The 16,307-nt window shown below is 39.8% G+C and overlaps 1 long non-coding RNA gene across 8 annotated transcripts in view; it reads left to right on the top strand.

Annotated features, from left to right (window-relative positions):
• Positions 1–15,684, top strand: part of LOC127490274 (uncharacterized) — a 137,850-nt gene extending 122,166 nt beyond the window's left edge. For all 8 annotated transcript variants that reach the window (XR_011386356.1, XR_011386355.1, XR_007918149.2 and 5 more), the window contains one exon: positions 15,435–15,684. This is a non-coding gene — a long non-coding RNA (uncharacterized lncRNA). The remainder of the gene's footprint in view (positions 1–15,434) is intronic.
• Positions 15,685–16,307: the final 623 nt, after the last annotated feature.

Raw genomic sequence — 16,307 nt, 5'->3', positions numbered from 1 at the left:
GAAAATAAGCAACTGATACTCTATACCGTGTTGCTAGGTGGTTTGTTTTTATTTGAAAGGCAGAGTTACAGAGAGAGAGGGAGAGACAGAGACAGAGAAAGAGAGGTCTTCCATCTGCTGGTGCACTTCCCAAATGACCACAATGGCCAAGGCTGGGCTAGGCAGAAGCCAGGAGCAAGGAACACCTTCCAGGTCTCCCAAATAGGTGACAGGGGCTCAAAACACTTGGGCCATCTGCTGCTGCTTTCCCAGGTGCATTATCAGAGACCTGGATGGGAAGTGAAGCAGTTGGGACATAAACATATGAGATGGTAGAATCACAGGCAACAGCTTAACCCACTTTACCACAATGCTGGCCTCAAGTGCCTTTGATCCCATAATGCAGACAAAACCTTCATCTGTGTGCATTTATGAAATACTCAATACTTTAGTATAAAAAAGTGGTATTAGATGATTTTGCCCAACTACAGGCCAATGTAGGCATTCTGAGAATACATAAGGTATACTAGACCAAGTTATGCTGTTCAGTAAATTAGGTATATTAAGTGTGTTTCGGACCTCAGATATTTTCAACTTACAATGAGATTATTGTAAATTGAAATGAGATTATCTAGAATAACGTCATTATAAGCCAAGGAGCATCTATGTTCTGAATACAAATTCCTTGTCAGATATGTGATTTGCAAATACTTACACTTCAGATTGGTTTTCACTCTTTCATTATACCCTTTGATGTGCATGTGTATTTAAGTTTGATGCCCCTTCCCTCTATTTTTGCTGTTACTGTCTGTGCTTTTGGTGAACAAATCAATATCAAATCAAATGTTAGATTTTACCCTATGTTTTCTTCTAGGAGGTTTATAGTTTTAGGTTTCAGATTCTGGGCTTTCATCCATTTTGAGATAATTTTTTGTGTATGGTATAAGATAAAGGTTCATTTTCAATCTTTTACAAGTGGATATCCAGTTTCCCAACACCATCACTTAAAGAGATTGTTTTTAGCCTCATCAGATGGTGTTGACTCCCTTATCAAAGATAATGTCTATGTATGCAAGGGTTTATTTCTGGAATCTATTTTATTACAATGATGTATTTGTCATCATGCCAGTATGACACTGTTTTGATTACTAAAACTTTGAAACATGGCTTGAAATCAGTCTTCGAAACTTCTCCTTTTTCAAAATGATATTGGTTACTCAGAGTCCCTTGAAATTTGATATGAATTTGGGGAGAAATGTTTTTATTTCTACAAAATTTGCCTTTAATATATTACTAGGGATTGTGTTGAACCTGTAGGTCACATTGGGTAGTGATAACTTAACATAATAAGTTCTCAAATCCATGAACCCAAGTTGTCTTTCAATTTATTTGTGTCTTTTTTAGTTTTTTAAAGCAATGTTTCATAGTTTTAAGTGTATGTCTTTCATTCTCTTGATTAATTTTCTCTAAGCATCCTTCTTTTTGAAGCCATTATAAATGAATCTTTACAATTTTTTATATTGTTCGTTGCTAGCATACAGAAACATAACTCATTTTTCTGCATTGACTTTGTATCCAGCAACTTTACTGAACTTGTTTATAAGTTCTAACAGGTATTTTGTGGAAACTTTAGAGGTTTATACATGTTAAGTTAGAGGTCAATTTAGTTCTTTCTATTTGAACACCTTCTTTTCTAGCCTGATTGCTTTGGTTATTATGATTTCCAGTCCTATGTTGAAAAAAGTGACAAGAATGAGTAGACATTTTTTGTTCCTCATATTAGAGGAAAATCTTTCAGTCTTTTACCATTGAGTATGATGTTAGCTGTAGGTCCTACACAAAAGTCCTTTATCATTTTGAAGTGGATTCCTTCTGCTCCCATATTGTTGACTGTTTTTGTCATGAAAGGGTATTAATTTTGCTTTTCTGCATAAATTGAGATCAGCATGTGGTTTTTGTCCATCACTCTGTCAATGCAGTGAACTACATTGGTTTTTGGATTTTAAGCCAAAATTGTTTTCCATAAACAAATCTCACTTAGTCACAGTGTAAATCATTTTAATATGCTGTTGAATTCAATTTGCTAGTATTTTGTTGAGGATTTTTGCATCAATATTCAATAGATCTATCAATTTTCTGGTTGCATCTTCATCTGGTTCCCTTCTTAAATTTTTTTTGAATGGCCCAAGTGCTTGGGCCCTGCACCCCATGGGAGACCAGGATAAGTACCTGGCTCCTGCCATCGGATCAGCGCGGTGGCTGGCCGCAGCGCGCCGGCTGCGCCGGCCATTGGAGCGTGAACCAACGGCAAAAGGAAGACCTTTCTCTCTGTCTCTCTCTCTCTCACTGTCCACTCTGCCTGTCAAAAAAAAATTTTTTTTTGGAAAAGTTTGAGAAGGATTGCTATTAATTCTTATTTAAATGTTTGGTGAAATTCAGTCATAAAACCTCCTCAGGATCTGGGCTTCTCTTTGATAGAAGATTTATTAAATTATTGATTTAATTTCCTTACTTGTTATTGGTCTTTTCAGATGTTCTGTTTCTTCATGATTCAGTGTTGGTAGGTGGCATGTTCATAGGAAATCATCAATTTCTTGTAGGTTATCAAATTACTGGTGTGTAACTGCTCATTGTTGTTTTTTATTATCCTTTATATTTCTGTGGTATCAGCTGCAATGCCTCTTCTATTATTTATGATTCCAGTTATTTGAACTTATTTGTTTTCTTGGTTAATGTAAGGATTTTTCAATTTTATTGATCTTTTCAAAAAACTGACTCTTCTGTTGATTTTTAATTGTCTTTTATTAATACTCCACTGCACCTCTGTCCTAATCCTTATTGTTACATTTTCTATGATTTCAAGCTTCTTAATTTTTTTAAATTATTGTTTTGTAGCCTAACATGTGATCTATCTTGTAAAATGTTTCATGTATATTTGAAAAAAGTGCTTATTCTTTTGCTCTTGAGTGGAATGTTCTGCATATTTATGCTGGGTTCAACTGGTCTATAGAGTTGTTCAAGTTATTTATTTCCTTATTAGTTTTCTATCATGTTATTATACCTATTATGGAATGCAGGATATTCAAGTCTACTGTTTTTGCTATTTCGCCCTTCGATGCTATCAAAACATGCTTCATATATTTAGAAGCTCTGATTTTACTGCATAAATATTTATAATTATTCTATCTTCTTGATGAATTAATGCTTGAATTTGTTTCTTGTGACAGATTTTGGTAAAGTGTATTTTGTTTGATAGTAGTATACCCACATCTTGTGCTCTACTGGGTACCATTTGCAAGGAACATCATTCTCCTTCATTTTCAGCCTATGTGAATCCTTAGATTTGAAATGAGTCTTTTGTAGACATAATGTCATTTAATCCTTTTTTATCTGTTCAATTGTGCCTTTTATGGAGGAGTTTAATCCATCACATTTAAAGTAATTACTAGGGCTGGCGCCACGGTGTGGTGGGTAAAGCCGCCACCTGCTGCGCTGGCAGCACATAAGGGCGCCAATTTGAGTCCCAGCTGCTCCTCTTTGGACTCAGGTCCCTGCTGAGGCCTGAGAAAGCAGTGAGGATAGCTCAAGGGCTTGGGCGCCTGCATCCACATGGGAGAACTGAAAGAAGCTCCTGGCTCGTGGCTTCAGATTGGCCCAGCTCCTGCCATTGTGGCCATTTTGAGAGTGAACCAATGGGTGGAAGATTCTCTTTCTCTCTCTCTCTCTCTCTCTCTCTCTATCTCTGTCTGTCTCTTTATATATAACCCTGTCTTTCAAATATTAAATAAATCTTTAAAAATAATAATTACTGATAGAGAATGGCTTACTCTTGCCATTTTGTTAATTATTTTCAGAATATCTTACAGCTTTTTGTCCCTTTTCTCTCTTACTGTCTTTTTTCACGTTTCATTGACTTATTTGTAGCTATATGTTTTAATTTCCTTATGTTTTCCTTTATTATTTATTTACTTTGTGGTTGTCATTGCAATTACATAAGATATATTAATGAACTCCCTTAGGCTTTGTTCATCTGGAAGTCTTAATTTGACTCTGTCATATCCTTTTTGAGGAAAGACTTAGTTGTATCCAGTATTCTTGGTTGACAATTTTTGTTTTTCTTTAAGCACTTTGAATATATTATCCAATTCTTTTTTTGATCTGCAAAGTTTCTGCTGAGGAATCTATTGATAATCTTATGGGAGCTCCCATATATGTAACCGATTGCTTTCCTCTTGCTGTTTTCAAGATTCTTTGTCTTTGACTTCAGACAGTTTTATGATGATGCATCTTGGTTTAGTCCACTCCCTTTGAATTTAATCTTGCTGGGGATCTTTGAGCTTCTTGAATCTATATGTATAATCCTTTCCTCAAATTTTGTAATTTCAGCCATTTTATCTTCAAATAAGCCTTCTGCATCTATCTGCCTGTCTGTCTGTCTACAACCTCTGATTTTAACCTGTTCCATAGTGTGATGGTGAGCACTTTGGATTCTGAATTTAACCTAGTTGGAATTCTTTGAGCTTCTTGAATCTATATGTATAGCTCTTTCCTCAGATTTGTGTAACTGTCAGTTTTTATATCTTCAAATAAGCCCTCTATCTCTTTCTTGCTATCTATCTATCTATCTATCTATCTATCTAATCTATCTATCATCCATCTATCATCAGTCTATCTCTAGCTCCATCCCCATCTCTCTGTCTCTCTCCTGTCTGGAACTATTGTAATGAATGTTTATCCACTTGATACCATTTCATAACAGCTGTTAGGACCTCTTTGCTTTTGCTCATTATTTTGTTCTGCAGGTCTATAACTCAATATTTTTAATACTCCCTGTCTAAAAATTTGATGGCTTTTAGTGGACGATGGCCCAAGTGCTTGGGCCCTTGCACCCGCATGGGAGACCAGGAAGAAGTTCCTGGCTCCTGGTTTCGGATCAGCGTAGCTCTGGCTTAGGGGGTGAACTAGTGGATGGAAGACCTTTCTCTCTGTCTCTGTAACTCTACCTGTCAAATAAATAAATAAAAAAAAAATTTGATGGCTTTTTATTCTGTCTTATCAAGTATGATGCTAAACTTCTCTAATGAATTTTTTCAGCTTGGCTATTATGTTTTCCAGCTCAAAAATTGATTCCTTTTTATATTTTCTACTTTATTCATGCACATTTTTATTTAGTTTTGTGCCCATGTTCTCTTTCAGATCATTGAACATCTTTATGAATTATCTTGGATTACTTATTAGACAAGTTATAGATTGTCACTTCTCAAAAAAAAAAAGCTCTTGGTTTCAATAGTTGTTATTCATTAATTTAATTTGGGTTATGTTTCTTTTTTATTTGTTTGTCCTATATGTGTTTACGTGGACTTCGGGTGTTTGAAAAACAACTGCTTCACTCAGTCTTTGTGTACTCTCCTCATACAGAGGAAGAATTTCACCAGTCACCATGGCTGGATGGTCTAGAAACTCTCAAACCTTTCCTGATATCTTTTTCTCCTAACATCTTCCTGTGAGACTTCAACTCTAACATGTTGCTTGCCTCTGTGTTCAGTATCTATCAAATTTTGTTACTAGTCTTTTCAGTGCTCTGAGTCTTACAAAACAGGTGTTATTCCCTTGGGCAGTCCCCTAGGCAAGTCAGGATTTCAGACTCATTGTCAATTCTTTTGTTTCTGTCTCAGGAGAGGAACCTCAATATGGGGCAGTATGGTTTACAATGGTCTGGGTGCTATAGCCTTTTAACTAGTCTCTAGAGTTCTCACAGTAGTATTCTAGTTCATGTATTATTATTATTTTTTTTGACAGGCAGAGTGGACAGGGAGAGAGAGAGACAGAGAGAAAGGTCTTCCTTTTCCGTTGGTTCACCCCCCAATGGCCACTGCGGCTGGCACACTGTGGCCAGCGCACTGCGCTCATCCGAAGGCAGGAGCCAGGTGCTTATCCTGGTCTCCCATGGGGTGCAGGGCCCAAGGACCTGGGCCATCCTCCACTGCACTCCCGGGCCACAGCAGAGAGCTGGCTTGGAAGAGGGGCAACTGAGACAGAATCCAGCGCCCCGACCGGGACTAGAACCCGGTGTGCCGGCGCCACAGGCAGAGGATTAGCCTATTGAGCCACGGTGCCGGCCCAGTTCATGTATTATTAACTCAGTGTCTTGGGATGGGGCTTGCAGGCTATAGTTTTTAATCTGCCATCTTGCAATACCACTCAGCCAACTGATTTTTGACCAACTCAATTTTGTAGATACCAACTCAGTTTTATAGAACAAAAAATATCCTTTTCAACATACAGTGCATCAAATATGTATAATCCATGTGCAAAAAAGAAAAGAACCTTGACCTATACCTTACACTACACACAAAGTTAACTCAAAAGCAATCATAACACTAAATGTAAACTTATAAACTTATAATAGCAAACAATTTTTTAAAATATAACTTCTTGATAATAGCATTTGTATGGAAATATAAAGGTCCTAGAAGGAGGATCAATTTTGGGGGACCAGCACTGTGGCACAGCAGGTTAAAGCCTTGGCCTGAAGCACTGGCATCCCATATGGGTGCTGGTTCGAGTCCTGGGTGCTCCTCTTCCGATCCAGCTCTCTGCTATGGCTTAGGAAAGCAGAAGATGGCTCAAGTCCTTGGGCCCCTGCACCCATGTGGGAGACCCAGAAGAAGCTCCTGGTTCCTGGCTTTGGATCGGCGCAGCTCTGGCCATTGTGGCCATTTAGGGAGTGAATCAGTGGATGGGAGACCCCTTTCTCTCTGTCTCTACCTCTCTGTAACTGTGTCTTTCAAATAAATAAAATAAGTCTTTTAAAAAAAAAGACAATTTTTGGCCGGCGCCGCGGCTCACTAGGCTAATCCTCCGCCTTGCGGCGCCGGCACACCGGATTCTAGTCCTGGTCGGGGCACCAGATTCTGTCCCGGTTGCCTCTCTTCCAGGCCAGCTCTCTGCTGTGGCCAGGGAGTGCAGTGGAGGATGGCCCAAGTGCTTGGGCCCTGCACCCCATGGGAGACCAGGATAAGTACCTGGCTCCTACCATCGGATCAGCGTGGCGTGCTGGCCGCAGTGCGCCGGCCATGGCGGCCATTGGAGGGTGAACCAACGGCAAAGGAAGACCTTTCTCTCTGTCTCTCTCTCTCACTGTCCACTCTACATGTCAAAAAAAAAAAAAAAAAAAAAGACAATTTTTGAAAAAAGAGAAGCAATTTTTGAGGACTCATCTTACTTTATTTTACAATTTAATATAAAGTTACTATAAAATCAGTGTGGGGGTGGGGAATGTTTGGGCACAGCAGGTTAAGCTGTGCTTGAGATGCCAGCACCCTATATCAGAGTGCTGGTTAAAGTCTCAGCTAGTCCACTTCCTATCCAGCTCCCTGCTAATGCACTTTGGAAGCAGAAGATGATGGCTCAAGTACTTGGTCCCTGCCACCCATGTTAGCACAACGGAGTTCCTGTGCCCTGATTCAGTCTAGTTCAGCCCTGGCTATTGAGGACATTTGGAGAGTGGACAAATGGACAGAAGATATCTCTGTCTCTTTCCCTGTCTCTGTCACTTTGCCTTTCAAATAAGCATGTAAATAAATAAGTAGATCTTTAAAAAAATAAAATAAAAACAATGTGGTTCTTGTGTAAGTATAGAAAAGTAGACTAAGAAACCTCATAGAAAGGTAGGTAATATAACGAAACATAAAAAGTGAAATACTTTTTGACAAAATTGCTATTGCAATTCAATGTAGAAAAGAAAGTCTTTTCATCAATCTTCTTGCTCCAACTGGATATTTTTACAGATAAAAAATGAACTTTAACCTATATTTCACACTACACAGAAAACTGAACTCAAGATGGATTATAGATCTAAATATAAAAGCTAAAAGGATAAAGCTATTTTCTACCTGAAGAATACTTTTGCTACATATACAAAAATAAGCAAATTAATCAGAACACAAATACCACTAACAATAAAAGAAAATTTTGATAGACCAGGATTCATCAAAATAAAAAGCATTTTTCATCAAAAGAAGTCATTAAGAAAATTAAAAATCAAGGCACAAGAAAATCTTCCCAATACACATATAGGATGAATTTGTTTATCAAGATTATATAAAAAATTTACAAATCAATAACAAAAAGCAAAATATAATTTGAATAGACTCTACCATAAAAAAAGATTTCATAAATTGTCTGTGAACATGAAAAAGGTGAAACACCACTAGTCCTTATGGAAATGCAAATTAAAACCATAGTGAGTTACTGCTACACACCCATTAGGATTTTTAAATCTAAATCTAGTACATATTCCAATGTTGATGAGAATGCACAGGAACTGGTGTTCTCAGGCAGCATGGAGGGAAATAAAAAATAAAACAGACACTAGAGAAACTATAGGCTTAAATATATACCTTGTGAGCAGAAATTTCACCTCTAATGATTTATCCCCAAATAAATAAAAACAAATGTCCACCCAAAAGTTTGTATAGCAATACTTATTGAATTTTTATTTATGATGGCAATAAATTGGAAACAACCCAAATGTCCATCAGCAGCAGAATGGATTAATAATTTGTAGTAATTCACACAGTGGACTAGTATTCAACAATAAAAAGAACAAGACTACTGATATACATCAGACAACATAGATAAATCTCAAGGAGAGCATGCGGGGCAAAAGAAGCCAGACACAGAATAGTGTGCACAGTGCTGTCCCATTTCTGTGAGTAGTAGGTATGGGTACATAAATCTAAATAGTGGTTGCTTTAGGCTGGGTAAGTGGAGAAAGCTAGCAATAAATCAACAAGAGGGAACTTGCTATGTGATAGGAATGCTATATACCTTGATTGGGGTGTTGGTTACATGGGTAGTATACACTCATGGAACAATTTGTTAAACTAGTCACTAAAAACTTGTATGCTTTAAAATATTTATGTGAATTTATTTTGATTATTTTTTAAAAAAGAGAGAAGATAAGGTGAGAATTGTGGCACAGCAGGTTAACTTGTAGCTTGGGGTGTCTGAATCTTTTATTGGAGTGTCAATTCAAGTCCCAGTTACTCTGCACTTCTGATCCAGCTTCCTGTTTGTGTGCTTAAGAAGCAAGGGATGATGGCTCTGGTATTTGAGTTGCTGCCAACCCATGTGGGATACTCAGATGGAGTTCCTGGTTCCTGACTTTGGCTTGGTCTAGCCTCAGCTGTTGCAGGCATTTGGGGTGTGAATCGGGGTGGGAGATATTTCTGTCTGCCTGTCTCTTGCTCTCTGTCACCCTGCCTTTCAAATAAAATAAATAAATCTTTAAAATTTTAAAAATAAAAGAAAGAAGAAGATATGAAAACATATTCAGTCGAACAAAAACCAAACAACTCATTACTAGCAAATGAGCACTAATGGAAACAGCAATGGTTAATTTTCAGGCAGAAATAACAGCTGTAGATGAGGATGAATCAGAACCCTCACAAGTTGCAGGTGACAATGTAAATTGACACAAATGAAGAACCTTTTTGGCCTTATTTATAAAACTTATGATCCAGCAGTTCCACATCTCTTCTCCTAGGACAACACATTTGCACCTGGGATTTGCAACAGAGTATATTCCATGTACATCTGTAATTTTTATAGAACAGGGGAAATTTGAGATCAAACATAAAATACTGTAAGAAGTAAGATCTCTTTTTAGATGGTGAACCTGGCAGACGCTGACCCCTGAGGGACCCAGGGTTCCTGAGTTGGGCTGAGAATCAAAGGGTGGATTCATGGTGGTTTGAGGAGAAAACTACAGGTCCAGGGTAAGTGTGTGACTTCGCATGTTATGCCTTAACTGTTCTTACAATTCTACTAGTACTGGCACAATCCTAGCCCTGGGCTTTCCCAGTACTCTAATCCCTGAATACCTAAGGCTATGCAAATACCTTTAGATAGTCTCATAATTTCTTTTTCATTCAAATTAAATCTGTTCCCTGATGTTTAAAAAAAAAATCACTATACAAGTGGTACCTTTCCAGAATATAATTTTTCTACCCAAATCTTTGACGTTTTAAAAAAGTTTTCTTTCTTTATTTGAAAGGCAGAGTTACAGAGAGAGAGAGAGAGGGAGAGACAGACAGAAATCTTCTGTCCCTAAATGGGTACAATGACCAAGGCTGGGCTAGGCCAAGGTCAGGAGTCTGGCACTCTACCCACGTCTCCCACATGAGTGAAGGGACCCAAGCATTTGGGCCATCTTCTGCTGCTTTCCCAGGTGCATCGGCAGGGAGTGGATTGGAAGTGGAGCAGTCAGGACACGAACCAGTGCCAATATGGGATGCCAGCCTTGCAGGCAGCAGCTTACCCCACAACCCCACAATGTCATCCCCTCAAATCTTTCTCTTATATTTCAAAGGCATTTAGTCAGCATTTACTATGGTCCCAAAGCTTTCCTAATACAGAATCCTGCAAGGAAAGTTATGATAAAGGGCATGTGAAGCAAAGAGAACAGCACAGACACTGAGATGAATGAGAACAGAATATGTTAAGAGTAGTTCGGTCTTGGGAGACTGCTCCCCTAAGCAAAATCAGCATAAGCCATGAAGCTGGAAGGGGGGGCCAGTCTAAGGTGGTGATGGAATTTGTATATATTCTTGAATTTTCAACTTTATTCCAACAGAAATGTCATGGGTCTTTCCCAGTGTACTCACAGGTATAAGGTTAAAGATGCCAATCACTTTCTTTTACATATCAAAGCTTTTCTGAAAGGTGAATGCTTGGCAGCAGTTGAAGGACTATCTCTCTGTAAATAAACGAACATGAGAAATATAAAACTGAATTTTGGAAAACATTTTTTCTTTTTCTTTTTTTGTTTAATCTGTGCTTCACATAGATGATTGTGAAAGGATCCAATTCCTTCCCACTGCTCATACCACTCAACTGACTTGCTTGCTACCAACACCTCTATCGATAGACTTTATTATCTAGTTCTTTCGCTGGTTTGTGTAGCATGTTAATAAAACTCTATATAAGGAGGCTTTAGTAAAGGGAGGGATTAAACATATCTGAAAAGCGAAAAGGATTGTGGGGAGCAACCCGGACTGGACTAAGTTACTGGAATTAAGACTTATTCTATGCATCTGCTCTCCCACAATATGGCGCTGGGAGAGGAGAAAACAGCTTCTACGCAGCTGCCTCTTGCCAACTTGAGTGATGACCTCCAGGAGCTGATCCTGCTCCTGATTGGAGGAGAGCAGTGTACTCGGCGTGTGGGCAGCCGAGTTGGGATTGGCGGAGGAGGACTATAAAGGAGGAGAGAGAGAACATGCACCAGGAACATCTAAGGGGAACATCTGAGGGAACACCTGTGCAGCCCCCGAGAGAGCCGGCCGGCGGTGTGCCGCTCCCCTGAGGAAGTGGGGAAAGTGGCCAGGGGGAACCGCCCTTCCACGGAGGTGGAAGGGATGGTAGCCAACCCGGGAAGAACCAGCAGCAAACCCGGGGAGGGCCGAGCAGACGAAAGAACAGCGCAGGGTCCTGTGTCGTTCCTCCACGAAGAGGGGGAGCGACAAGGATGCCTCACCTGACTGCCTCACCTGCTCCACTGCTAGTTCAAGACCTCTGTTACACTGACCTTGCCCTGTTCTTGCTCTCTCAATCAGTGACTTTGTGTTTTCACTTGTTTTGCTGTTAGATTAGACCTATGGATCATCACTTCAAATTCTCTTGTTTATTCCTAAGTATTCTACCCCCTTGTTTTACCACCCAGTGAAACAGAAATGAACAGTTTCAAGTCCAGAGAAAGAGAAGAAGGAGATGTGGAGTCTGCAAAAACAATTAGATGGGGTTTGGACTGGAAGCCAGAAGTCCAGTATGATCCTCTACTTAATCTAGGCAAGGACCCTGCACTCCGGCAGCGAGACATAAATCACCAGAGATTTCCAGGGATACTAAGGAGATAGAATCCCAAGACTTTGTTTCTGGCTTTTGCAGTTAGTGACCAGCCACAAATAAAGACAGGTAACAGAGAACGAGTATACTTTGGAAAAGAGGATAGAATCTACTCTAGCTTTGAATTTGAAGTCAGCATAACGCAGGGGTTTAGTTTGGTGGTTAAGGCAGCTGTGTTCCCCATAGGTGTGCCTGCCTGGGTTTGATTCCCAGCCCCAGCACCTGACTCTAGCTTCCTGCTAATGCAGACCCTGGGAAGCAGTAGTGATGGCTCAAATAATGGGGTTCCTGCCACCCGTGTGGGACATTTGGAATATATCTCCAATTCCTGACTCTTGCTGTGACCCTGGCCCTAGCCAAGTTCAACCCAGCCGCATTACAGGTATTTTGGGAGTCAATCAGCAGATGGGAACAGTGTCTGTATGTCTGTCTGTTACTCTGTGTCTCAATGTTTCTCAAATAAATAAAAATAATAAAGAATTTGAGGCTTCCAAATATTTTCAGTTCAGGAGAGAATGCTGGGATGCACATATGAGTCGAAAGTCATCAAGATGTAAGGTGCAATTGGAGGCCGGCGCCGAAGCTCACTAGGCTAATCTAATCCTCCACCTTGCGGTGCCAGCACACCTGGGTTCTAGTCCTGGTCGGGGCGCCAGATTCTGTCCCAGTTGCCCCTCTTCCAGGCCAGCTCTCTGCTGTGGCCTGGGAGTGCAGTGGAGGATGGCCCAAGTGCTTGGGCCCTGCACCCCATGGGAGACCAGGGGAAGCACCTGGCTCCTGGCTTTGGATCAGCGTGGTGCGCCGGCCGCAGCGTGCTGGCCGCGGCGGCCATTGGAGAGTGAACCAACGGCAAAGGAAGACCTTTCTCTTTGTCTCTCTCTCTCTCACTGTCCACTCTGCCTGTCCAAAAAAAAAAAAAAGGTGCAATTGGAGCCATGGGGTTTAATTAATCTACAAAAGAAAAGCACTCAAGGACCAGAGCAGAAGAAGCCATGTAGGAAAGGTGGGGGAAAGGAGGAAAAAAAAGAAAACAAAACTAAGTAACAAGCAGAACTAAATGCAGAGTGTTCAAAAAAACATAACCATAGAAATGTCTTTTGGATTTAATAGTCGAGAATATGTAGTCATATGGAGGGGTAGGAGTGACAGCTTAGAGACTGTCATTCAGTTAGCTTGACTGTCATACAGGAGGAGAGTAGGAGAATAATGCATAGATAGCAGTGTTTTAAAGGCAGCAATTATTTAAGCATGTTTAGCCTACACTGGAAGTAATTTCAAGAAAAGGTAGAGATGGAAGATTTGGAAGAACATAGGAAAAGAGATGACATGAGGAATTTGAGAGGGGGTTGGGGATGGAAACAAGACACAAGCAGGAGACCAAGACTAAAAAACATTTCCCTGGTGTTCTGAAAAGTAATGATTAAGAAAGAGAAGGCAAATACGTTTGTGGGGTCTGGGTAGGGCACAGGAAGTAGCTGGAATATCTTTCTTCCCAACGACATCTATTTCTCCTTCCAAGCTTTCTTTGTTTCTTTTCTTTTTTCTCCCTCTTTTTTTTTTTTTTTTTTTAAGAGGCAGAGAAAGGAAACTCCATTCTGCTGATTCAGTCCCCAATGCTTGCAATGGCTAAGGCTGAGCCAGGCTGAAGCAAGGAGTTAGAAACTCAACCCAAGAATCCAACATGGATTACAGGGACTCAACTAGTTTGTGATGACATTGCTGCCACCCAGGGTGAGCATTAGCAGGGAACTGAACTCAGAAGCAGGGCCAGGACTCAAAGTCAGGCATTTTGATATGGGATGGTGGCATCCTAATCAATTTCGTAACTGCTATTGCAAATACCACCTGGCATGTGTTTCTGACGTCATGTATTTAAAGGCGGTGAAGGAAGAACATCATACTCAACAGCCGAAAGAGGCTAGAGATAACAAGGAAATTGAGGAAAAAGACTCAGCTAAGTCTGACATTTATAGATGAGTGATTTCAGACTCTCAATCCTGTCTTCATAACGGAATCACCTAAGGAATTTGTAAACAATACGTATTGCTAGTTTACAACCCCAAAAATGCTTATTTAATTGTTCTGGGCAGGGAAAATTTTTGAAAGCTTCCTAGATAATTCTAATGTACAATAGTTCAAAAGCACTGCTTTTATATATTTTTTTATACTCTATGGATTGTCACCAACAACCTTCTGTAGTCTAGGAATGTTAAGTCAGAGAAACAGTTTGAGTGGAGTTTTTTTGTGGGCAAGACATTGAAGGGAGGACTCATAGCATCTAGGCTGAGATGAGAAAATGGAGACACCAGGTAGCTAAAAGATGGTACAAAATGATGTAGCCAAAGAGTAGCAACATATGTATGAAGAATGTGGATGCTCTATCTCGAGACAATGACAACAGCAGTATTCTCTCTCAACTTTTCTGAAGATATAAATCCACTCCAGTATTTACCGACTTCAAAATAATTTTGAAACATTTCAGTGCAAACCCATAAAAGAAGTAGGTAGTAGAGTTTACAGAAAAGTGCTAATGATTAGGTCAGTGCTTAAAGTATGGGGAGCTGAAAGCATATGCTAACTAGAACCTTTGCATCTCACTTTTTCAATCACATCAGCTTGAGAGTACTAATCCTCAATTTAAAAAAATGATACAGAGGGGTACTTTGAAAGGTTCATAGAAAAATACAAAAAATAAATTTTTGTTTTTGCTTAAAAAATCCTGTGGGGCAAATATTGCGGCACAGCAGGTTAAGCCACTAGCAACAATGCTGGCATCCATACTGGAGGGCCAGTTCAAGTTCTAGCTGCTCCATTTCTGATCCAACTCCCTGCTAATGTGCCTGGGAAAGAAGCAGAGAATGGTTCAAGTACTTGGGCCACTGCCACTCATGTAGGAGACTGGGATGGAATTCCCAATTCTTGGATTCAGCCTGGCCCAGCCCCAGCCTTGGTGGTCATTAACAGAGTGAAGCAGCGGATGGAAGATCTCTCTCTCTCTCTTTCTCCCCCATTCAACTTTTCAAATAAATAAAAAATCTTTTTTAAAAAAAACCATAGCTATTTCACAATCTGTATGCTTCATGAACTTTTTGAAGACTTTGTGTAATACATATATAATTATATATACATATATTAAGTATATATAATTATATATATTCACGCACATACATATATATTGAAAACCAGTTATATATAGCCTTTTACTCTTCATGTACCAGTTTCAGTTGATTATAGGACAAGTCTACAAACTAAAAACATTTAGCAACTAAGAAAGCAATTAGAAGCTTCAATTTCCATAGTTACAGGGAACAGAATGACTTTGAGGTAAATTCTGCTCTGGAAGACATGAATAATGCTTCTATCCACAGAAAAGATATGGCTAACAGAATTTAAGGACCCTAACCACATTATTATTAAGTTATTACACTGGTCTTAAGTCATCTGAACATAATAAGGCTTTAAATATTGGCACTCCCAGGATAAGTATGATAGAGAAGGCACAAATAGATTTCAAGGCAAAATCCATCTACTCTGTATTTCTGTAGGAGCCTAAAAAGAAGGTGAAGGATTATTAACACATGACATGACAAGAAAATGGGGAAAGACAGCAGCAGCCTTCAGATCCTGCGGCGACACAAAATGAGGTCCTGATAACCGCTCCGGAGAAGAGAAGGAAAAATGAGTTCCAAGATCTCTCACATTAGTTCACAAGGAGTCCTGGAAACAAGGCTGAGTATTATTCATTGGAATTTTTCCCCCATTGTTCTCACTCATTAAAACCTGCTTTGTTTTGTCTTCCTCTGAGACTGTTTGAATTGTAGATTCTGAAGCCCTTTGAACTTTGTGCTGTGATAATAGTTGGGTAGAAAACACATGCCACATACAACTGTGGATCTGAGATTGGGGACTTCTGGTAGCTCTAGGGATAACTTCCTGACTTGTACCTAAAAAGAAACTGTTCAGACTTACCAGGAGACAAAATATTTCCATAGTTAGTCATGAAAATTTACCAAAGGATGTCAATGAACTATATGTTTCTTGTATTACAGGAATTTTTTTTTTTAGTTAAAGATCTATTTATTTTATTTGAAAGAATTACAAAGAGAGGAGAGGCAGAGAGAGAGAGAGAGAGAGAGAGAGGTTTTCCATCCGATGGTTCACTACCTAATTGGCCGCAAGGCTGGAGCTGTGCCCATCCAAAGCCAGGAGCCAGGAGCTTCTTCCGGGTCTCCCACACAGGTGCAGGGGTCCAAGGACTTGGGCCATCTTCTACTGCTTTCCCAGGCAATAGCAGAGAGCTGGATCGGAAGTGGAGCAGCCGGGACTTGAACTGGTGCCCATATGAGATGCCAGCACTGCAGGCAGAGGCTTTACCTGCTACGCCACAGCAGCGGCCCCAATATTAAATGAATTCTTAA

This window comes from Oryctolagus cuniculus, chromosome 2 (genome assembly GCF_964237555.1).
Source record: "Oryctolagus cuniculus chromosome 2, mOryCun1.1, whole genome shotgun sequence".
Taxonomy (NCBI): domain Eukaryota; kingdom Metazoa; phylum Chordata; class Mammalia; order Lagomorpha; family Leporidae; genus Oryctolagus; species Oryctolagus cuniculus.
The sequence above is the reverse complement of the archived record's forward strand: the minus strand, read 5'-3'. Positions and strand labels throughout refer to the sequence as shown.